The 24,724-nt window shown below is 39.6% G+C and overlaps 1 long non-coding RNA gene across 2 annotated transcripts in view; it reads right to left on the reverse strand.

Annotated features, from left to right (window-relative positions):
* The window catches only part of LOC129481736 (uncharacterized), a 178,343-nt gene that overhangs the window by 15,578 nt on the left and 138,041 nt on the right, over window positions 1-24,724 (reverse strand). For both annotated transcript variants that reach the window (XR_008657494.2, XR_010120950.1), the window contains one exon: window positions 7,312-7,398. This is a non-coding gene — a long non-coding RNA (uncharacterized lncRNA). The remainder of the gene's footprint in view (window positions 1-7,311; window positions 7,399-24,724) is intronic.

A 24,724-nucleotide genomic window follows, 5' to 3' on the forward strand; every position in this document is an offset into this window, starting at 1 on the left:
GTGATTCTCCTGCCTCAGCCTCTAGAATAGCACCATGCCCAGCCAATTTTTGAATTTTTAGTAGAAATGGAATTTCACCATGTAGGCCAGGCTGATCCTGAACTCCTGATCTCAGGATATCCACCCACCTCAGCCTCCCAAGGTTCTGGGATTACAGGCATGAGCCACCATGCTGGCCAAGATTAAAATTTTGTAGTATGTTTCCAAATTATTGAATTCGATTGAACTGTTTTAGAGTCCTTTCTGCCTTCCCTGATAGAATAATTGCATACACTGGAGAAAATTTCCTGGTTTATTACTGATTCTACACTAACTCAGTCCATTCTATGCTACCGTGCAGGAAGTCACAGCTCACACTTGTGAAAATGTACCTGTTGACGGAAACTACAGGGGTAGAGCCAAGGTGGCCAAATAGGAACAGCTCCGGTCTACAGCTCCCAGTGTGAGTGATGCAGAAGATGGGTGATTTCTGCATTTCCATCTGAGGTACCGGGTTCATCTCACTAGGGACTGCCAGAGAGTGTGCCCAGGACAGTGGGTGCAGCGCACCGTGTGCAAGCCGAAGCAGGGCGAGGCATCGCCTCATTCAGGAAGTGCAAGGGGTCAGGGAGTTCCCTTTCCTAGTCAAAGAAAGGGGTGACAGACGGCACCTGGAAAATCGGGTAACCCCCACCCTAATACTGCGCTTTTCGGACAGGCTTAAAAAATGGCACACCAGGAGATTATATCCCGCATCTGGCTCGGAGGGTCCTACGCCCAGGGAGTCTCACTGATTGCTAGCACAGCAGTCTGAGATGAAACTGCAAGGCAGCAGCGAGGCTGGGGGAGGGGCACCTGCCATTGCCCAGGCTTAATTAGGTAAACAAAGCAGCAGGGAAGCTCCAACTGGGTGGAGCCCACCACAGCTCAAGGAGGCCTGCCTGCCTCTGTAGACTCCACCTATGGGGGCAGGGCACAGACAAACAAAAAGACAGCAGTAACCTCTGCAGACTTAAATGTCCCTGTCTGACAGCTTTGAAGAGAGTAGTGGTTCTCCCAGCATGCAGCTGGAGATCTGAGAACAGGCAGACTGCCTCCTAAAGTGAGTCCCTGACCCCCGAGCAGCCTAACTGGGAGGCACCCCCCAGTAGGGACAGACTGACACCTCACTCGGCCGGGTACTCCTCTGAGACAAAATTTCCAGAGGAACGATCAGGCAGCAGCATCTGCGGTTCACGAAAATCCGCTGTTCTGCAGCCACCGCTGCTGACACCCAGCCAAACAGTGTCTGGAGTGGACCTCTAGCAAACTCCAACAGACCTGCAGCTGAGGGTCCTGTCTGTTAGAAGGAAAACTAACAAACAGAAAGGACACCAACACCAAAAACCCATCTGTACATCACCATCATCAAAGACCAAAAGTAGATAAAACCACAAAGATGGGGAAAAAACAGAGCAGAAAACTGGAAACTCTAAAAAGCAGAGCGCCTCTCCTCCTCCAAAGGAATGCAGTTCCTCCACCAGCAACGAAACAAAGCTGGACAGAGAATGACTTTGACTAGTTGAGAGAAGAAGGCTTCAGACGATCAAACTACTCCAAGCTACAGGAGGAAATTCAAGCCAAAGGCAAAGAAGTTAAAAACTTTGAAAAAGAATTAGACGAATGTATAACTAGAATAACCAATACAGAGAAGTGCTTAAAGGAGCTGATAGAGCTGAAAGCCAAGTTTCGAGAACTACGTGAAGAATGCAGAAGCCTCAGGAGCCGATGAGATCAACTCGAAGAGAGGGTATCAGCGATGGAGGAGGAAATGAATGAAATGAAGCAAGAAGAGAAGTTTAGAGAAAAAAGAATAAAAAGAAATGAACAAAGCCTCCAAGAAATATGGGACTATGTGAAAAGACCAAATATACGTCTGACTGGTATACCTAAAAGTGACCGGGAGAATGGAACCAAGTTGGAAAACACTCTGCAGGATATTACCCAGGAGAACTTCCCCAATCTAGCAAGGCAGGCCAACATTCAGATTCAGGAAATACAGAGAATGCCACAAAGATACTCCTCGAGAAGAACAATTCCAAGACACATAATTGTCAGATTCACCAAAGTTGAAATGAAGGAAAAAATGTTAAGGGCAGCCAGAGAGAAAGGTTGGGTTACCCACAAAGGGAAGCCCATCAGACTAACAGCTGATCTCTCGGCAGAAACTCTACAAGCCAGAAGAGAGTGGGGGCCGATATTCAACATTCTTAAACAAAAGAATTTTCAACCCAGAATTTCATATCCAGCCAAACTAAGCTTCATAAGTGAAGGAGAAATAAAATACTTTACAGACAAGCAAATGCTGAGAGATTTTGTCACCACCAGGACTGCCCTAAAAGAGCTCCTGAAGGAAGCATTAAACATGGAAAGGAACAACCGGTACCAGCCACTGCAAAATCATGCCAAACTGTAAAGACCATTGAAGGTAGGAAGAAACTGCATCAACTAATGAGCAAAATAACCAGCTGACATCACAATGACAGGATCAAATTCACACATAACATTAACTTTACATGTAAATGGACTAAATGCTCCAATTAAAAGACACAGACTGGCAAATTGGATGAAGAGTCAAGACCCATCAGTGTGATGTATTCAGGAAACCCATCTCACATTGCAGAGACACACATAGGCTCAAAATAAAAGGATGGTGGAGGAAGATCTACCAAGCAAATGGAAAACAAAAAAAGGCAGGGGTTGCAATCCTAGTCTCTGGAAAGACAGACTTTAAACCAACAAAGATCAAAAGAGACAAAGAAGGCCATTACATAATGGTAAAGGGATCAATTCAACAAGAAGAGCTAACTATCCTAAATATATATGCACCCAATACAGGAGCACCCAGATTCATAAAGCAAGTCCTGAGTGACCTATAAGGAGACTTAGACTCCCACACAATAATAATGGGAGACTTTAACACCCCACTGTCAACATTAGACAGATCAACGAGACAGAAAGTTAACAAGGATATCCAGGAATTGAACTCAGCTCTGCACCAAGTGGACCTAATAGACATCTACAGAACTCTCCACCCCAAATCATCAGAATATACATTTTTTTCAGCACCACACCACACCTATTCCAAAATTGACCACATAGTTGGAAGTAAAGCTCTCCTCAGCAAACATAAAAGAACAGAAATTATAACAAACTGTCTCTGAGACCACAGTGCAATCAAACTAGAACTCAAGATTAAGAAACTCACTCAAAACCGCTCAACTACATGGAAACTGAACAACCTGCTCCTGAATGACTACTGGGTACATAACGAAATGAAGGCAGAAATAAAGATGTTCTTTGAAACCAAGGAGAACAAAGACACAACATACCAGAATCTCTGGGACACGTTCAAAGCAGTGTGTGAGGGAAATTTATAGCATGAAATGCCCATAAGAGAAAGCAGGAAAGATCCAAAATTGACACCCTACCATCACAATTAAAAGAACTAGAAAAGCAAGAGCAAACACATTCAAAAGCTAGCAGAAGGCAAGAAATAACTAAAATCAGAGCAGAACTGAAGGAAATAGAGACACAAAAAACTCTTCAAAAAATTAACGAATTCAGGAGCTGGTTTTTTGAAAAGATCAACAAAATTGACAGACTGCTAGCAAGACTAATAAAGAAGAAAAGAGAGAAGAATCAAATAGATGCAATACAAAATGATAAAGGAGATATCACCACCTATCCCACAGAAATACAATCTACCATCAGAGAATACTACAAACACCTCTATGCAAATAAACTAGAATATCTACAAGAAATGGATAAATTCCTCGACACGTACACCCTCCCAAGACTAAACCAGGAAGAAGTTGAATCTCTGAATAGACCAATAACAGGCTCTGAAATTGTGGCAATAATCAATAGCTTACCAACCAAAAAGAGTCCAGGACCAGATGGATTCACAGCTGAATTCTACCAGAGGTACAAGGAGGAACTGGTATCATTCCTTCTGAAACTATTCCAATCAATAGAAAAAGAGGGAATCCTCCCTAACTCATTTTATGAGGCCAGCATCATCCTGATACCAAAGCCTGGCAGAGACACAACCAAAAAAGAGAATTTTAGACCAATATCCTTGATGAACATTGATGCAAAAATCCTCAATAAAATACTGGCAAACCGAATCCAGCAGCACATCAAAAAGCTTATCCACCATGATCAAGTGGGCTTCATCCCTGGGTTGCAAGGCTGGTTCAACATACACAAATCAATAAATGTAATCCAGCATATAAACAGAACCAAAGACAACCACCACATGATTATCTCAATAGATGCAGAAAAGGCCTTTGACAAAATTCAACAACCCTTCATGCTAAAAACTCTCAATAAATTAGGTATTGATGGGACGTACCTCAAAATAATAAGAGCTATATATGACAAACCCACAGCCAATATCATACTGAATGGGCAAAAACTGGAAGCATTCCCTTTGAAAACTGGCACAGGGATGCCCTATCTCACCACTCCTATTCAATATAGTGTTGGAAGTTCTGGCCAGGGCAATTAGGCAGGAGAAGGAAATAAAGGGCATTCAATTAGGAAAAGAGGAAGCCAAATTGTCCCTGTTTGCAGATGACATGATTGTATATCAAGAAAACCCCACTGTCTCAGCCCAAAATCTCCTTAAGCTGATAAGCAACTTCAGCAATGTCTCAGGATACAAAATCAATGTACAAAAAGCACAAGCATTCTTGTACACCAATCACAGACAAACAGAGAGCCAAATCATGAGTGAACTCCCATTCACAATTGCTTCAAAGAGAATAAAATACCTAGGAATCCAAATTACAAGGGACATGAAGGACCTCTTCAAGGAGAACTACAAACCACTGCTCAATGAAATAAAAGAGGATACAAACAAATGGAAGAACATTCCATGCTCATGGGTTGGAAGAATCAATATCATCAAAATGGCCATACTGCCCAAGGTAATTTATAGATTCAATGCCATCCCCATCAAGCTACCAATGACTTTCTTCACAGAATTGGAAAAAACTACTTTAAAGTTCATATGGAACCAAAAAAGAGCCCGCATCGCCAAGTCAATCCTAAGCCAAAAGAACAAAGCTGGAGGCATCAGGCTACCTGACTTCAAACTATACTACAAGGCTACAGTAACCAAAACAGCATGGTACTGGTACCAAAACAGAGATATAGATCAATGGAACAGAACAGAGCCCTCAGAAATAATGCCGCATATCTAAAACCATCTGATCTTTGACAAAACTGACAAAAACAAGCAATGGGGAAAGGATTCCCTATTTAATAAATGGTGCTGGGAAAACTGGCTAGCCATATGTAGAAAGCTGAAACTGGATCCCTTCCTTACACCTTATACAAAAATTAATTCAAGATGGATTAAAGACTTACATGTTAGACCTAAAACCATAAAAACCCTAGAAAAAAACCTAGGCAATACCATTCAGGACATAGGCATGGGCAAGGACTTCATGTCTAAAACACCAAAAGCAATGGCAACAAAAGCCAAAATTGACAAATGGGATCTAATTAAACTGAAGAGCTTATGCATAGCAAAAGAAACTACCATCAGAGTGAACAGGCAACCTACAAAATGGGAGAAAATTTTTGCAACCTACTCATCTGACAAAGGGCTAATATCCAGAATCTACAATGAACTCAAACAAATTTACAAGAAAAAAACAAACAACCCCATCAAAAAGTGGGCAAAGGACATGAACAGACACTTCTCAAAAGAAGACATTTATGCAGCCAAAAAACACATGCAAAAGTGCTCATCATCACTGGCCATCAGAGAAATGCAAATCAAAACCACAATGAGATACCATCTCACACCAGTTAGAATGGCCATCATTAAAAAGTCAAGAAACAACAGGTGCTGGAGAGGACATGGAGAAATAGGAACACTTTTACACTGTTGATGGGACTGTAAACTAGTTCAACCATTGTGGAAGTCAATGTGGTGATTCCACGGGGATCTAGAACTAGAAATACCATTTGACCCAGCCATCCCATTACTGGGTATATACCCAAAGGACTATAAATCATGCTGCTATAAAGACACATGCACACATATGTTTATTGCGGCACTATTCACGATAGCAAAGACTTGGAACCAACCCAAATGTCCAACAATGATAGACTGGATTAAGAAAATGTGGCACATATACACCATGGAATACTATGCAGCCATAAAAAACGATGAGTTCATGTCCTTTATAGGGACATGGATGAAACTGGAAATTATCATTCTTAGTAAACTATCGCAAGGACAAAAAACCAAACACTGCATGTTCTCACTCACAGGTGCGAATTGAACAATGAGTACACATGGATACAGGAAGGGGAACATCACAGTCTGGGGACTGTTGTGGGGTGGGGGGAGAGGGGGAGGGATAGCATTAGGAGATACACTAATGCTAAATGAGGAGTTAATGGGTGCAGCACACCAACATGGCACATGGATACATATATAACAAACCTGCACATTATGCACATGTACCCTAAAACTTAAAGTACAATAATAAAAAAAAGACTTAAAAAAAATATACCTGTTGACATTAATCACCATTTTATACTGCCCTAAATATATCAGATTAAACTTGTATAATTTTTTTTCTGCTATAAGGTAAAACTGGTGTCCTTTTCACAACTTTTCACAACTGAAATGCTTAGTTCAATCTTATTTGTCCCTTGTGAAAAAAATGTAGATTTTACTACTCACAACATCCCTCACTCAATTTATGGCTTGCACAATGTTTCTGCTTTCTTACAATATTTCACAATAGTCAATTTAAAGATCTCATCATCTGATGTAGCCCATACTTACAGCTTGTTGTTAAAAACACTCAATAAACCTCAAGTTGGAATAGAAGTCAGTGATATGCACTTCTTAAAGAATAAAATAACAACAGTAAAATATCTTGTCCTTTGCTAACATAATTCTTTCCTATTATCTCCACTGTCCTTGTTTTCCTCTCCATAAACCTTATTTTGATGTCTTAAAATGTGGATAATCTCTATCTTTGGTTAGTACTCTTTGGCTCAAAAGAAATAGTTCTTTAAGGGCATAAATATCTGAACATTTGAAATATGGATTATGTTCAGAATCGAGTCTATGACTTAAAATTTTGTGCAGCTATTCCACTATTATTCTGGAAAAAATGACACAGTATCTAGTAGGAAGCCAGAAGGGGACAAGCGGAGTATTGGCAGTGGGCCAGAGTTTTGTGTTAACTTCAAGAGCAGAGGTGATTTTTAATGCTTCAACATCATTCATGAAATATTATATATATAATTTGTACTCACAATAACAAGTGTGCTCTCCAAGGAAACATTAAAATAAATAGCTTCTTTAACTCTTTTGTACCTTGATCATATCTTATTTTGATGAACCTATAAAAAAGGAAGGTAAGATTGATGTTGGACAGATCAGTAGGGCAATCATGTAGTTTATTACATATTTATGACTCTGAAAGATCAAAGGATGTTTTTATGCACATAACTTGGCAAATGTATTTTGCCACGTTCAGATATGTTCCAAGTGACTTCAGTGGGGAAGTGAAAAGATCTGGCACTATGCCTGTAATGCTATTTGGCAAGACACTGAATGATGGTGGGATTCAAGAACACAATAACATACTGTATTACATGTATATGTACACACACTCTATATATGTATGCACACATTCACTGGTATATAGGAAACGTGTGACTGTATACATACTCTATGTAAATATGCTCAACTCTTACATAATCAAAGTAATTAGATGAAATAGTTATATCTGTGTGTATAGTAATATTTTGTATAATGAAAATGTTTACATTATTCTTCCTTATTGCAACGATTTCAAGAAAATTTTAAGTACCATTAATACATCACAGATGATTAATATAGTACTGCATACAGTCTAACTAATATTTTTGTATTTTTAGTAGAGATGGGGTTTCACCATGTTGGTCAGGCTGGTCTCGAACTCCTGACCTCAGGTGATCTTCCCTCTTCGGGCTCCCAAAGTGCTGGGATTACATGTGTGAGCCACCATGCCTGGCCCCTTCTTCCTGCCTTTAAAGTTGATTCTTCAAAGGTTGATTTACATTTGCAAAACATCATGGCTAAAATAATCAGAGGACAAACATTAAATGCTGACCAAAATAAGAAAACATACTAGACGTTATGTTAAAAATAACCAGAAAGGTTTGCCATTAAAACATGTAACTTGGTCTAATTTTACAAAAACAATATGACTGTTGGCTTGATTTTTCCTTTTAGTCTTGTTTTTTTTATAAATGAGTAATTTGGGAGGGCAGCTTGAACAGCAAGTGGAACGGCACCTAAACACTGGTACTTCTTGCCTTGTGCTGGTACTCACACATGTGAAAGGTACAGGTTTGCATGAGATTTCCTACAATGCACATTGCATACATGTATATAGACTAAGGCTAAGACAATGCTATTAGTTAGCCTCGGGGGTAAAAATTTCTTCTTGCAAGTCATTCTGTGCATAAATGATACGCCAAGGTGTGAAAGCAGAATCTGTTCTTCAAATAGGATAGGTAAATACAAATATTTGTGTTTGAGCTTTATAAGCTTGAAAATAAAGAATTCCAGATTATAATTTTATACTACTTGACTGACTCATACAGTTGAAGAAGGAGGGTATCAAAATGTCCTAATACAGAACCTGTCAACATCATGGAGGGGAGTATCAGTATTACCTGGAGCTAGGGTGACTCAGGGCTTCTCGTTGCATGACTGTTGTTATTATGCATATATGTGCTGTATTTCAATATGCGAGTGTGTGATGTGGTATAGTATAGCATAATTAAAATGTGCTTCATGCTCTGATTCTCTGTAGAATTGTTTTTTAAAAAAAGCTTAGTTGTTACTATTCACTGATTGAATTTGTGTTGCTCCAAAAAAATTATAATTTACAGATATAAATTTGTGACTGTAGGTATAACAAAATACGTATTAAGAAGAGTGTGCTCCAAAAACCCTAAAACATTTATTAGTGCTGCCACAGAATTAAGAAGACATTCTATAAATGAAAATTTGAACTAGAAAAGTACAAATTCCTCAAATTTTACATGACTTGAAATGATATTCCTTAATGTTCTTACTAGGGACTTGTTCCTTTTTTTTTTTTTTCTTTTATGCTTACTTGCTTCCATTTTTGTCAAATCCCAATAATTCCAGATTCTTTGTTAAAAGTAGACAGCAGTGGTTCACACCTGTAATCCCAGCACTCTGGGAGGCAGAGGCGGGCAGATCATGAGGTCAGGAGATTGAGACCATCCTGGCTAACACGGTGAAACCCCGTTTCTACTAAAAATACAAAAAAATTAGTGGGGCATGGTGGCGGGCACCTGTAGTCTCAGCTACTGGGGAGGCTGAGGCAGGAGAATGGCGTGAACCCGGGAGGTGGAGCTTGCAGTGAGTCTAGATGGCGCCACTGCGCTCCAGCCTGGGTGACAGAGTGAGAGTGAGACTCCATCTCAAAAAAAAAGTAGGCAGAAGTCTAGGCTTTAATGAAGAACCACATCCCCTCCCCACTAAATCCTTTCATATAACATGTGCTCACAGGATTATCAAGCAGTTTAGAGGGTATCAGCACTTACAAAAAAAAAAATCCAGATTTCATTTTTACGTTTTTCACATATTTTATGGAGTAGAGACCACACACCTATTAAAGGGCTTCTCTCAATATGATTTGAGATTTGTAGTCTTTCCCAAGGAGACCAACTCAGACTGTCTTCCTACCTTTCAAAGAGCAATAGGCTGCAGTGTTTAAGAGCATGATCTCTGAAGCCAGATTGCCTGGATTTGAATCCTGACCACTTAATCACTGTGCAAGCTTGAGTGAGTTATTGAACTTCTATGTGCGTCCATTTCCACAGCTGTAAAAGTAGGATGATAATAGTTGCTGCCTCAGATAGTTGCTATGACAGTTCAGTGAACACTGTATCTAAAATGTCTAGAACAGTGTCAAGCAAATTGTTAACACAGCATGATAACCATGTCAAATTAATGCAATTAACTATAGGGTTCTCCAGATAGTGACATTCCCGGACCACTTCTCCTTCCTGAGTCCATCAGATATGTATTGAGTGCCTTCTGCATGCTGGATTCCACGTTAGATGAACCACACATACAGACTAGCAGGAGCCTGTGCTCAAGGATACTGTTAGGTCATGCTCTTCTTCTGGAATCTGGAACTCTAAACTCTTATACTGCCCCCTCTCAACGCGGAATAACTGTACAGTGATAAGGCCTGACAAAAAGTACCTTAGCCATGTGATCAAGGTTAACATCATCCATTATAAGCAATGTAGATATAGCATGCATTCTTGTTATGTGATGAGAATGACATTTTACACCTGTGGTTTTCTACCCAAAACCCATCACCACAATCAAATCATGAGAAAATCATCAAACAAACAAATCCGTATTGAGGGACACTCCACAAAATGCCTCACTGATACTTTATTTTTTTTTTTTTTTGAGAAGGAGTCTCGCTCTGTTGCCCAGGCTGGAATGCAGTGGTGTGATCTTGGCTCACTGCAACCCCCGCCTTCTGGTGGAATCAAGCGATTCTCCTGTGTCTCAGACTCCCAAGTAGCTAGTACTACAGGCGCACACCACCATGCCCATCTAATTTTTCTATTTTTAGCAGAGACGGGGTTTCACCATGTTGTTCAGGATGGTGTCGATCTCTTGACCGCATGATTAGCCCATCTCAGCCTCCCAAAGTGCTGGGATTACAGGCTTGAGCCACCATGCCTGGCCACTGCTACTCTTTAAACTGTCAAGGTCATCAAACACAAAGAAAACCTGAGAAATCGTCACAGCCAAAAGGAGCCTAAGGAGACATGAGAGCTAAATGTGATACGAATGATATGAATCTTGCACGGGACTTGGAATGGAACAAAAAGACAAAATAAATCAAACAAACAAAAAAGGGGGTAAAAACTAAGGAAATCTAAATATAGATTTCATCTGAGTTTATTTAGTTAATACTGCATCAGTATCGGTTCACTCATTTTGACAAATGTGGCTATAATTTAAGATTTTGACAATAGAAGAAATAGTGTGGAATATATAGGAATTCCTTGTGCTATCTTAGCAGTATTTCTATAAATCTGAAACTGTTTTAAAATTTTAATTTATGTATAAAATACCCCTCTCTGCCCCAGAATTCTAGTCATAAAATTATCTCAAATTCCAGGGACCCGTGAATGGCCAAACCCTTAAACAAGAAAATAATCCCTTTTCTGTTCAAGGACTTTAGAAACAGACCCGTCCAAACAAAAATCATTGTCAGTGATGCAGCTTTAACATTCTCCTACACATTTTTAATGGAAATGTAAATGGAGCTAAAGATTCAGGACTTCCATTTTAGAGTAATAATAAAAGCTAGCATCCCCTGAGCCTTTATTATATACTAGCTCCATCTGAAACTCTTTTCATGGATTAGCCCTTGGAAGCTGTTCAACAGCCTGCACAGTAGAGACTCTGATTGCCCCCAGATGGGAAGACTGTTGGCTCTTGTACCTGTGACGGGCTTGCCCGTGTGATGGTGCAGTTTTAATTCAATGCTGGGCTTGTAGAGGTCTCTCTGCTTTCCTTAAACTGAGTGCCCTCGTTCAGATGACTAAATGCCTATTCAACCAGTGCCTCCACTGGGCTTCCTGGCATAAGCTGTGCGACACCGTAACATTGCATAGGGTCTCCAGTGAGACCATTCACCTACAATGGAGAACAAGAACAGTCAGTCTTAATCCTACAGGCAAGATTTCATAATACTGTCTGCATGCCCCACAAGGCAACAGAAGCATTTATCTAATGATTGTGGATACAGAAATAGCAAGGTGGGGTCTACGTAGTTAGTGAATTCTGGAATTTTGAAAGTACACTAGAAACAAATCTCTGTGCTATTTCAATTAATCAGTCTCATAATCACTCTTAGTTGGTCCTGCAGAAAACACTGAGGAAAAAATGAATACATTGAGTCAAATCACCAGTTTACCTCAAAGCTGGACAAGAGCACAGTGCGCCACACTCAGAAGAAGCCCCAGCTCCGTCCAATGCTCTGTGGGCATCATCTGGAAATTCTTAATAATTTTGGAACAAGGGGGTTCTGCCTTTTCATTTTGCAATGGACCCCACAAATTATATAGCCAGTCCTGTGTGTAAGTTTTACGTTTGTTTTTCTCAAATGAAATCTCAAGTGCTGCTTTTTAAGTTATATCTACCAGTGTAGCTACACACCTTCATCTTTGCTGAGTCTTCTTCCAAAAGACAGAGCTATTCTTAAGAAAGTAGGTTTATTCTAATTCCTACATATAATGTCTCAAATCAAGTGGTGAAGTAACAGGACTCAACTTCTATCTTTCTATCTTTCTGGTACCTGTTTGCAAACACTGAGTTCAAAAGCCCAGGCGAGCAGACACATTGGCCCTGTGGTGAAATCCTAATCACAGATACACTGTCAAACAAACCAGGAGAAAGTCATCAATGCACGGCTATTTTCCTATCTGGCCTGGTCTAGAAGATTGAATACCCCAGTGGTTGGCCCACCGTCACAGTGCAAAATTACGGAACTGAGAATGGTTCAAGAGAAAGGATCCTAGAATCGTGTGGCAGAAATATTTTAAGGCCATTTATCTGCAACTGACTTTATACTCACCTGAGCCAGGCAAACTCTGACCTCCAAATTAGCCAAGAAATGAAAATAAATTCCCTCTATTAAAGAGAAGTTATGGACAAACATTAGCAAAGGATTATTAAACGGAATCACACATAGACTTTATACACACCGAAGGAGCCCAATACTAGTAGTTTTGAATTTAACCAGGCACAATTCTCATCACACCAATGAAGGTGTTATTTTTTGTTTGTTTCCTGCAGAAAAACTAAAACTGGGAATAGATATTTCTACCAGTATTTTTTTTTTTTTTTTTTTTTTTTTTTTTTGAGACGGAGTCTCGCTCTGTCGCCCAGGCTGGAGTGCAGTGGCGCGATCTCGGCTCACTGCAAGCTCCGCCTCCCGGGTTCATGCCATTCTCCTGCCTCAGCCTCTCGGAGTAGCTGGGACTACAGGCGCCCGCCACCACGCCCGGCTAATTTTTTTGTATTTTTAGTAGAGACGGGGTTTCACCGTGGTCTCGATCTCCTGACCTCGTGATCCGCCCGCCTCGGCCTCCCAAAGTGCTGGGATTACAAGCGTGAGCCACCGCGCCCGGCCTTCTACCAGTATTTTTGCAATGCCTCATCGTTGAGACAAGTATAAAGAAATCTACTGAGAATGCCATCAGAGTGAAATGTCTTCCTTAAATATAAGAATTTTCTGAGTCTGCTAATTCATTCTGTTTAAAGAACCCGATTTTAGAATCACCTGCCTAATGGAGAGATTTGGTTATTTCCACTTTGAATTCAACTATAGAATACACTTTTTTTTTTTTTTTTTTTTTTTTTTTTTTTTTTTTTTTGCTCTTGGCTTTGGCTTTACCCCAGCCTCTAATTATTACTCCTACAAATATCCCTACTGCCTTCTTGGGCTTTCTCTCACCCTTCCTATTGTGTCCTCCTGAGGTCTCTGCCTCTCCCTGGAGAATCTGGGGGCCAGGGCTTGCTTTGGTAGCTGAAGGCCCCTAATGAGAGTAGCACTGACATCCCAGCCCCTAAGAGATTGCCTTGTCTGCATGGTCACCTCAGAGCATGCTTGCAGAGGGTATCTTCTCACCCCTGTCAGGAGCTTTTGCTGAGTTCAAAACCTTATTACAATTAGAGTGGAAAAACCTCGCCGGGTTATTTAGATGTTATCTCTGCTGGCAGAGAAATTTTCTGCAACATAGCCTGTGAAACTTCTTGTAAACTAAAGTTAATTGGCAGAGAATCCTCTGGTGTTCTAAGATCATTGTGGGACACTGTCAGGAGGTTTCCTTTGGGTTTACACTGGAATAATGAAATATTATTTTTCCTTAGCTTGCTTTCTTCTTCTTTTTTTTTTTTTTTTTTTTGGTCTCAACTCTATTTATCTTGATTCTTCCTCTATGAGATTTTTCAAATGTACTACCACAGAACAGAAACCAATTTCGCTCATTTGTAAACATTGACTAGTTTCGTGTTCTACATGTGTCAGTGTATCTGCCAAGCTCAGCTTCCACTTCTGCTTTAGTCTCCCACATTCACCCCTAAGCAGAGAGTCTTTTGGGCTGTTGTCTAGAGCAGATGGATTTGATGGGATCACCTATTACCAATGGGAACCAATCAATAAGCTAGTAAAGGGCCCAGGATACGTACTACCCCTCCTGAAAGTGAGGAGTGATTTCAATTAGATTTTCTTTCTTGGAAGTTTGAATTAAAAGATGCAAAGGAACTAGATGGTAGTGGGGGCAGGTGAGAGATCCTCATGTAGAACTAAAGGTGCTGGCCATACATATATATGCAAGAGAAAGAAAAGAATAGGCACTTGTGGGGAGAAAATCAGAACCGTGAATAACCGTGAGAGACCCAGAGAATAGCCACAGCTCTTCTCTTCTCTTTCCGATTATATTGTGTAGAAGTTCCACCGGTTCTTTATTTCATGTCTTTCCATTCAATATGATCTTTACGGAACCAATGTGGAAGAAGCTTGTATGATACTCTATCCTTCTTAGCTGAGCTTACTCAACTGAACTATTTTTAAAATGTTTGACTATATAACTGGGACGCTAAGACAGAAGGTAGGAGTAGAGGTCCTGTCCTCATTTTCTGCTGAGAAATAGGGAAGAAAAAAATGAAGACAAGGTATGGATTTCCTGTTGGGAATAAGATGCATGATCAAATTTACTTCTCACACAGCCTTAGAACGAGGGTGCAATTATACCCCTATTAGGTGAGATCGGGTGTGTTCAGGGTGGTATGGGTGAAGAACATACCCCTGTTTGATATAGGGAAACTGAGATTCGAAATGTTAAATTATCTGTCCAAAGTAATTGAAGAATCCAAGATTTAAACAATTTTTTTCCAATTTTAAATCTCACAGTATTTTCATTATGCAATGTCATTTAACTACAATAACAACAAGGTAAATGCAAAAAAGAGAGAAAGAAAAGAAAAAAAAAACAAAAAAGGAAGGAAAGACAGAAGGAGAGAAACAAGCACTGAGTCCTTACTACATGCAGCGTGCTTTATATGTTACTTAATTCAGTCCTCACGACAACATGCAGAACAGAACTGACATTTGTATTTTTATATATGACAAAACTGAAGCTAAGAAAAGTCATCAAAATTACATAGCAATGGGTGGAGCCAAGGTTTATGCTAAGCCAAATTGACTCCTATACATCAGCTTCCACTAAACTGTGGCTTGGTCCTGGAGAAGCATCCATGCCAGAACAACAGAACAATTATAGATGCATGCTTACCTTGAACAAATATAGAGTTAACAAGGTAGATATAAGTACAAACAAAATATGAGTTTGGAGGGAGCCATCATAACACAGACACATTCAAAACACTTATGGAGTCTGGAAACAATGGAAGAGCATGGATGCCCAAAACAATGGAGGAAGCCATGGATTGTGCCCACTCTACCAGACACTGCAACACGCAAGCAGCCAGTGGACTAGCAGGACTCCCAGAATGATACTGAGATGACAAAGGCAGCACGTGCTAATGTACAATGTGCTCATCACTTCTACACATTACTGTATATTTCCCTAGGTTTTGAGGAATGGGCAAATTTGATAGTTGATAGGGTTTGGATCTGTGTCCCCACCGAATCTCATGTCAAACTGTAATACCTAGTGTTGGAAGTGGGGCCTAGTGGGTGGTGATGGAATCATGGTGGGGTGGGGGGTGGTGGTTTCTCCCGAATGGTTTAACACCATGCCTCTTGGTAGTGTCAAGATAGTCAGTGAGTTCTCCTGAGATCTACTTGTTTAAAAGTGCGAAAATGTGTAGCACCTCCCCCCTCTGTCTCTCTTCCTCCTGCTCCAGCTGTGGAAGATGTGCTCGCTTTCCCTTCACCTTGCACCATGATTGTAAGTTTCCTGAGACCTCCTCAGAAGCAGAAGCCACTGTGCTTCCTATACAGCCTGCAGAACCATGAGCCAGTTAAACATGTTTTCTTTGTAAATTACCCAGTCTCAGGAGTGCGAGAATTGACTAATAAAATGGTATATTTATAACAAAATGTTTCTTTGAGTATAAGTCCGTTTCCATTCACTAATACAAATTATAATGGCCAAATTGACAGGTGTTGAATGTTATCTATGTGCCAACCTCTTCAAACACTTATTGTAATTTATTCTCATCAGGATTGCTAGTATCCCTATTTTTAGAAGCAACAACTGAAACTCATAGTGGTTGGAGAACTTCTCTAAAATCATGTAACTATTACACATAGAGACAGGGTTCCAGCATAATCAGACCTGACTTCCAATCTAGTGCTCTTTCTACTGTTCCTCAATCATTCTCACTGCTACTAGGCACTAGCCAGATGACAGACATTTCCACCTTCTATTGTATGGTGCACAAGCCATGCAATGTAATAAGGAGTCAGTATGAAAGTTTTGCCTTTCTAGGTTTGTATTAACATAAAAAACCATCATGCCCTTCTACCTTAAATAACTAACTAAATAAAATCACGTGTGTGTAAAACCAAAATAAATTCAGCTGCTTGCAGAGCACTTGGCACATAGTAGGGACATAATAATTACTTGCTGAATAAATGCATGAACAATTCAGATAACTCTTGATTGAATGTTTCTTTTCTTTAACTTGCCTATTCAGCATAATCCCACAGATTTTGAGCCAATTATTAATGCTGGAAATGCGTTTAAGGGAACAATGCTTTTGAGCACAAAGAACCAAGTCACTTTGGTGTGTAGTGGTGAAGCCTGAGCCTTTTGTCCCTCTGCAGGCAGTTTACTATTAAGCTTACTGATTAGCTAATCAGCAATTAATTTAATTATTAATACTATTTACATATTTGGATTTTTGCTGTCATTAAGCAAACCCTGCTACCCTCCCCTTGCTTTGAATTTTAAAATTTAAAAAAGGATTAAGAAGAGAGAAGATAAGTGACAAATGAGGCTATGAGATGCCAAACAAACCAGAGTGACTTGTAATGAGAGATTACACATAAAGGCAAAAAGGAATTACATGGAAGCTGAGTGAAGGATGGACTATTTCTCTAGGGACTTCTAAACTTTGAGGTAGAGACTATGTATAAATGCACATCTGTACACAATTTATAACAAAACCTGGGAGCAAGTGCAGCTGCTGGCTAAAGCCCACATGTCCCCATAATTTCCATGGTAGTTGGTGGCAGTAGGGGAGGGGTCACGGAATTTTTTAGCATCTTTGGTCTCAGTTTTGTTTAGCCTGAAATTCAGCTGAAAATGCTGCACTTCAACTAAATATTAACATGCACTCTCCAGAAAGAACAAAAAAGGTATAAATTATGTCTGATTGAACAAACACAACCCCACTGTTGAACAGCCAGTCAATGGAGAGGGCAGGGAGAGGCAATGGAGCAAGGTAATGTGTAATCTCACCAGTCAATGGACTGTGGGCAGGCCTGGGCAGCCCATCACTGGAGGTGTCAGGGAGATAAATAGCAGAGTGTCCTCCTCAAAAATATGATTAATACCCTCCTCGGTCCACTGCTGAAGATGTAGTAGGTGCAGCTGGTCTGGACAGCAGTTGCATAGAGGGAAAATCCAGGACGATCGCAAGGGAGCAGAGAGGGCAAAGAGGAGGACAAACAAACAGCCACCTGATTGCGGATGCTGAGGCCTGGAGGGTGGGGCGGGGTCTTCACTGGCCAAAGGTCTTTGCAGGCTGTGGCTTAAGTAATGCTTAGGGCCCTGTCATGCCTGTGTGCCTGAGCCCCAGAGGCCATTGAGTTGAGGGAAAAAGACAAGCTGGAGTTGAATGTTTGTGGAATAAACAATGATCTTGAAGGACTGTGATATTTATGATATAAGTGCTGTGTGAGCAACACGCTGTCTTCAAACTATTTAATTCTCACAGATTAGTGTGAGGTAATGGGAGAGAGAACTCTTCTTCAGGTGGAGAGACTGAGGTCCAGAGAAGTGAAGTAACTTGTTCAAAGCCATGTCTTCAACAGGTGGGACAGGGGTCCAGAACTCACAGACTTTCTCGCCAGACCAAGCTGACTCCCCAGAGATTTGAAAACAAAACAAAATCAAAAAGCCCTTGATCAGAGTTCATCTTTGGCCATTTACTGCAGTTTCCTCCTATCATCTCTTCTGCCCCTTCCTTTAAAGGGTTTTGGTCAGACTTTTTTTCTGATTTTGTTTCTTTATAGACAAGGATGTCAACAAAGGATTTTCTAAAGTTTTTAGCTCTATGTTCACTTAGTTAACACACACACAATCACACAACGATTGTAGTGACAAGCAAATTGATATGTTCTCCTATTTCACTGGCAGAAGACAGGAGAACTTTCTGCTCTGGGGCAACTATAACTGCCATATTTTCCTCCTCAGGTAATTCCTCCTGAGTGGTCAAGATACTACAATATTAATAAGGCCAACACGAAACTTGTCCTGGTGCACTACAACACCAGGATGGTGTGAGACAACAGCAACACAGAAGGGAGGTCTATTTAAACCTACAATTATTGGTTTACTGCCTGTTGTTCTTAAATGTAGTGAACTGAAAGCAGAGTTTTACAAAACTTAATATTGAAATTCCAGAAATGAAAAAAGTAAAGACAAATATTTGAAGTCCAATCCAAGTTAACTCTAATCATGAATTGGTCTTACATTACACTCCAAGTGTGGGATGAATCCCAAAGAAACGAGTGAAACATCAGAAGGTGAGAAGGAGTAACAGAAAAGCTGAGGTATCAAGTTGACGACACAATCTAATAGTGATCACTGTGTATAAATGGAAAGATGTTGGAGGGAAAACATTATCCAATAATCCAAACGGTTTCAATGATTTGATCTCAGTAATCAGAATCATTATGATAATGTATTTATCATGTGTCGTAGTTTATATTTTTCAAGGTCCCTCCACAAGTGACTTCCAGGATATCTTTATTGGTATCATATCCAATACGGCTTTCCAAACTGTCACGTACAAGTGAATCACTCGGTACCTTGTTAAATGCTGATTCTTATTTATTAGTGAGGCCTGAGATTCTGCATTTCTTAAAAGCTCCCAAGGCATGTGGATGTCACATGTAATACATTTTGAGTATCAAGACTCCATCATACCTCTTGGATGGTAAAACTGAGCAAACACACAAGTAGTAGTAGGTAGCAGAGCCAGAATTTGAACTCAGAGATGCTTGACCAGAAAACTCATGACTCCCTGGCATATCAGTGTCCCTCAGATGAGGGTATGCCACTCAGTTCCAAAAGAGTTTTGACATCAGTTGCAAAAGCAGTAGGAAATAGGAAATTAAGTTTCTGAAGTGACAATGTTCATCTCAGGTCAGATTGACCTCTTTGTAAGGTCTCCAACGTCTCTTTGATGTTGTGCCTCTTTGTGCCTCTGAAGAGATGTTTAAACAAATTCCCTGCTATAGAGATAGCCAGGTAGGACCACCACTACAGAGCAGAGTAGTTCTTCCTGAACACACTGATAGTTGTTTAGAGTCAAAGTGTTTATTGACACAGTCTAGAGGGCAAAAGCTTGCCCAAGCACCCCTAATCTGGCCATGGTGGAGATCTTCATGCACCCTACATATCTAAAGTTGGCTTCACACCACACTCCCCCAGAATCTTTTAAATCTTTACCAAAACACGAAATGAAGGTTATGTTGACGTGACTCTAAAGCCACCACTCCACCAAGGTAACTGGGATACACTCACTAAAGGTAAAGCCAATGACCACAATTTCATACCATTTTCTTGTTCTGGACTTAGTCAGACATGTCTGCATATTGCAAACAGCCAAAGGATGGACACATAAATAATAAATTATCTGATCGTAAATTATTTCTACTGTTTCAGACTTTGTATCACAGCAATTCTTGTTGGATTTTATATCTATCATTAGATTATTCATTTTTTCATGCTTACCACAAATATTTCTTAATTCTCCGGCCTAAGCCACAATCTTGAAATATGATAAAAAATTATGTATCTATTACTACATATGCATAAACAGATATATAATAATATGTAGTAAAATATAAATACACATTTATGCATGTTTGTGTACGTACAATTATTTTCCACTCAGTTTTAGTATGAAAAAAGAATAAATAAATGAGTGGTTTTGTTGCCAAATTAGTTTGGGAAGTATGCTTTATACCTTCTTAAAAAATCAAAACAATGTAAAAACTCTTATGGTAAAGAAATTTATTTAACATTATTTAGTTTTGCATCTCTAACAAGTATTTAAGTTTTGTTTGTTATTTGTTTTTACATCTCGTTTATAAAAGGCTCACAGAATAGTGCTCTGTAGACCCTTCCTCAGGAAATGAATCTTGTATCAATGAGTCTATTTCTGGTTTATGGTACATGTAGGATAATATAGTAGACACACTCGAATTTGGTTTTGATCAACTGTAATCTTTTAGGTCGTTGCAACAATAAAACATTTTATTTGTAGAATTGTGAGAGAAATTGTATCCTTTCACATTTTCTATTTTGGACATTCCCTGAAATAAGCGTGTTCTAATCAGTTGCTTCCTTTCACCAAAAAAAAAGGAAAGAAAAAATATATACGATGTTCAAGAGACTTTAAATAAAGTGTAAGGTAATTTTTTTTTCTCGGAATTTAGCCTCTCTGATAGGTGCATCACATGCACATCACACAAATGACACAATACATGATTAACATGACACCAAAGATGAGTTATCATTTTTAGAAATGTAAGGAGAATTTATTTATCATGATACAAGGTATCATATGAGAAAATTATGTAAATATTATCAGAACTGTTCATTGAATTCATCTCATTAATGTCACAGGTTTGGAGCAATCATCTAACCTAGGCTTTCAGTTCCCAGGTGTCCAAAGACTAGAAGTGACACACTCAAAGTCACACAGCTGGTGAGCTGAGTGATGCGGACAGAAACCCTTCCTTATCTTTAGGCACCAAGAACTCAACTCTGCCTCAGGAGCATCTTACAAAGGCCATTTCCTCCTCTAATTTCGTGTGTTCTTATGTTTCAAAATGACTGGTTGAAAACTAAAATCTTAAATCAATTCATGGTGTTGGGAATGGAGCAGGATAGAGATCGTTCCTGAAGGTAAATATAAATTGGACATTTTCCCAAAATTTTACATAAACAAAATAAAGTGAAAAATTCTGAGGACAAGGTATTGAAACGAAAAGTATTTTGAGTTTAAGAAATAAAACGGTGATCTGTTAATTGACTTGTACAAATCATTTTCTTGATTATGTAAATAGTTAAACGTATTGAAATAGTTTTTAGTATAGTTTGGATACTACATTTTAGGACTCTGGGGGATGGGGAAGGCTTAGTACTTGGAGACATCACCACCACATTAAGGAGAATTTCATTCTATAGTGGAGATGAAGAAAATACAGAAAACTGACATCATCCTTGCACTTTGTTCTCCTGAATACATAATCTCTCTTTAAGTAAAACACTAAATAAATTCATGGACTCAAGACTCAGGCTAAAACTAGATGCTTTCAAAGGCCCTGGTTAATGAGGAATCTTTTAAATGTCACATCTACGGTGCAAATTAACCAATACTGCATAGCAAAAATCTCTCACAAGAAATCTGGTCAATGGTTTATGACAAAAAAATTAATGCTTTCTGTCAAGAATAAGGGTTAAGTTTAGTATTAATCATAAAATGACCTTTAATTGCCAAACAAAAGCACTTTGTTATTTCACTACAATCCTGAACTCACCCTAAGCACTGAAAAAAAGTCATAATTTGCTTAGTATAAATATATTAAAGTATTAAGCTCGCTCTGCTACTCAATTAGTAAACATGTCAAGGGGTGGGTGAGTTATTCATGGTTCAGAGGGCCAGCCCCTTTTCACAGGGAACTTTTTTCACGTTAATGAAATGATGGATAATCTGGAAGTAGGTGCCTTAAGAAGATATTAATCATTCTCTGTGGTAATGTTAATCATGCGTTCCATCATCTCCAGATGCCGTGGATCACCTTCCTCTGAGACAAAGGGCACCTAAGCCAGGAGAGTCCTTTTGATCACCTTTCTGCAGAGACCCTCACATGCGGCTGACATTAAGACAGCTTTAGATTTCAGGGCATCCTTAAGATAAAAATGGCAAATGTCGCATAAAACTCCTTCAACTGATTTTTGAGCAACGTAAGCTGAGATCTTTCTCGAGCCCTAATTATTTACCTTTTTTTTATGTTGCTCATATTATAACAGAAAGGGACTTAAGCTATAGAAGTGGAACACAGAAGTCCATCAAGTAAAATCCATAAATGTATGTCTTGGCAAACTGCTTTTATAGTCTAGGCTTCTAATCTTACAAAATGTTAGTGTTCAGCCGGTCAGATTTATCTCTTAAAATGTCTCTGATGTCTCCTTGAGTGAATGAAACAGCGTGCCTCCAGAGATACTTCTGGCCAATTAAACATTTTTATGGCCAGTGTTTCTTTAAAGAGAAAAAAAGTTAAGTGTAATCTGAGGGCATATCTTATGAGGCTAAAATAGCTCCCATCACAGACTAATTTTGAATGCTTCATAGACCCCAGTGCCTGAAGAAGAAACCTGGAAAGATTCCTAATGCTAAGAGGTTGCTCCATATAAATTGCCTCGGAAAGATGAACCTGAGGGAAACTAGTAATACTCCTGTCATCCTGCAGAAGTATTAAGGACTCTAGAGGTGAGATAGATAATATCTTCAAATACAAGAGGCACCATTTTCTTAAACCCACATGTGCACGTGGCCCCATCTGCAACTGTACAAGAGGGTAACTGATGAGATTATAAGATCTCCTTTGTGGGGACAACTTTACTTGCCGGCAAACACTCCCTGTATGATGGCTTATAATACTCAGACACAGTCACTAAATATTTTGATCAACATGTGTGTACACAAAGAGCTGGGGACTCACTTCTGGCCTGCTGGAGAAAACTGGTTACTTTGTTCTTCTCTCAAATTTAGCCCTCTAGTCACCCTCCCTGCTTGGTTGGTGTATCTCAATAATCCACCAAATTAGCAAAATACATTTATGTAGGTGTATTTGTGATTTGCCTAATGGCTTGTTTTATTGGGTTTTCTAACTCCAAATACTTTCACCAACATTTTACTTCACCTCCGATTGTCCTCTGCCCCCCTAAATAGGCCATATTCTAAACTTTGTCACCTCCTAAAGCAGCCTTACCTTGGACATTTAATTTCAATTGCCAATTGTGTGATAAAAGATGAGTATATTTTTTTCTCATAACCTCAATTCTACTGAATTTCTTTATTGGCCTCAGTGTGTTTTGCCTCTATACTTTCCTTTCCTTGTCTGGCTCATGGAACTGGTCAAAACCCTCTATTTCTGTATATCTTTATGTCCAATGCATCCAGCCAAACCTCAAATATGTAGTGATTTTACACAATGTTTCTATGCACTTTGCTGGGCATACGCTAGGTTATTAAAGCAAATCTTTGACTCTATGGCCTCTTAAGTCAAATGGCCTAATTTTCCTAATTTATGGACAACTCACTCAAAGTCTCCCATAAAGCTTCTCCACTCTTCTCAAGCATTGGCCTTGACTTTGTTCCCCTTTTTCTCAGCCAGTGTTCTTACTGCCTTCTTATTGGAAAGAGAGAGGCCCTCAGAAGAATTCTCAATATTCTATTCCCTCGTGCACACCAGAAATATGACCTTTTCTATGTTCTTCACTTTTGTCTTCTTAAATGACGACGTGTTCTTCTCTCTTTGTTAAAAATTCACTTGAGATCTTGTTCTGCCTTTTCTTCTGGAATTGTGCTCCTGTACTCATGCTTTCTTGTTCCAGAACCTATAATTTATCTCAGCCATAAACAAACCCAAGGCTCTCTTTCTCTCCAGAATAAAAATGGTTCCTTCATTTCATGCCTCCTCAATCTCTCTCTCTTCCAATTGTCATCTAAAATTCTTGGAAGAAGAATCTATGCTTCTAGATCCTGTACCGATTTACATATATCTTCTCTCAGATCCATCTGGCGTTTGATTTCATTGATGTATTGAAATCGAAATTTCTAAGGGCCATCAGTGGCTTCATGGCAAATATTCAGAGCTTGTTATGTACCTGGTTTTATTCTAGGTGCAGGACACAGTAAGAAACAATATCTTTAAGAAGAGACTAATAATTTTCTCAGAGCTTACATGGTGTTATATTGTCAAATGTAATGATTATTTATTTTTCTTGACTTTCTGGATCTCATTAATCGCTTCAGTGGCACGATCTCATCTCACTGCAACCTCTGCCTCCCAGGTTCAAGCCATTCTCCTGTCTCAGCCTCCTGAGTAGCTGGGATTACAGGCGCACACCACCATGCCTGGCTAATTTTCTGTATTTTTATTAGAGATGGGGTTTCACCATGTTGGCCCGGCTGTTCTCAAACTCCTGACCTCAGGTGAACCACCTGCCTCGGCCTCCTAAAGTGCTGGGATTAAAGGCATTAGCCACCGTACCCAGCTGCTTTTTTTTTTTTTGAGATGGAGTCTCACTCTGTCACCCAGGCTGGAGTGCAGTGGCATGATCTCAGCTCACTGCAACCTCCGCCTCCTGGATTCAAGCGATTCTCCTGCCT

Source organism: Symphalangus syndactylus, chromosome 5, assembly GCF_028878055.3.
Source record: "Symphalangus syndactylus isolate Jambi chromosome 5, NHGRI_mSymSyn1-v2.1_pri, whole genome shotgun sequence".
NCBI classification, from domain to species: Eukaryota; Metazoa; Chordata; class Mammalia; order Primates; family Hylobatidae; genus Symphalangus; species Symphalangus syndactylus.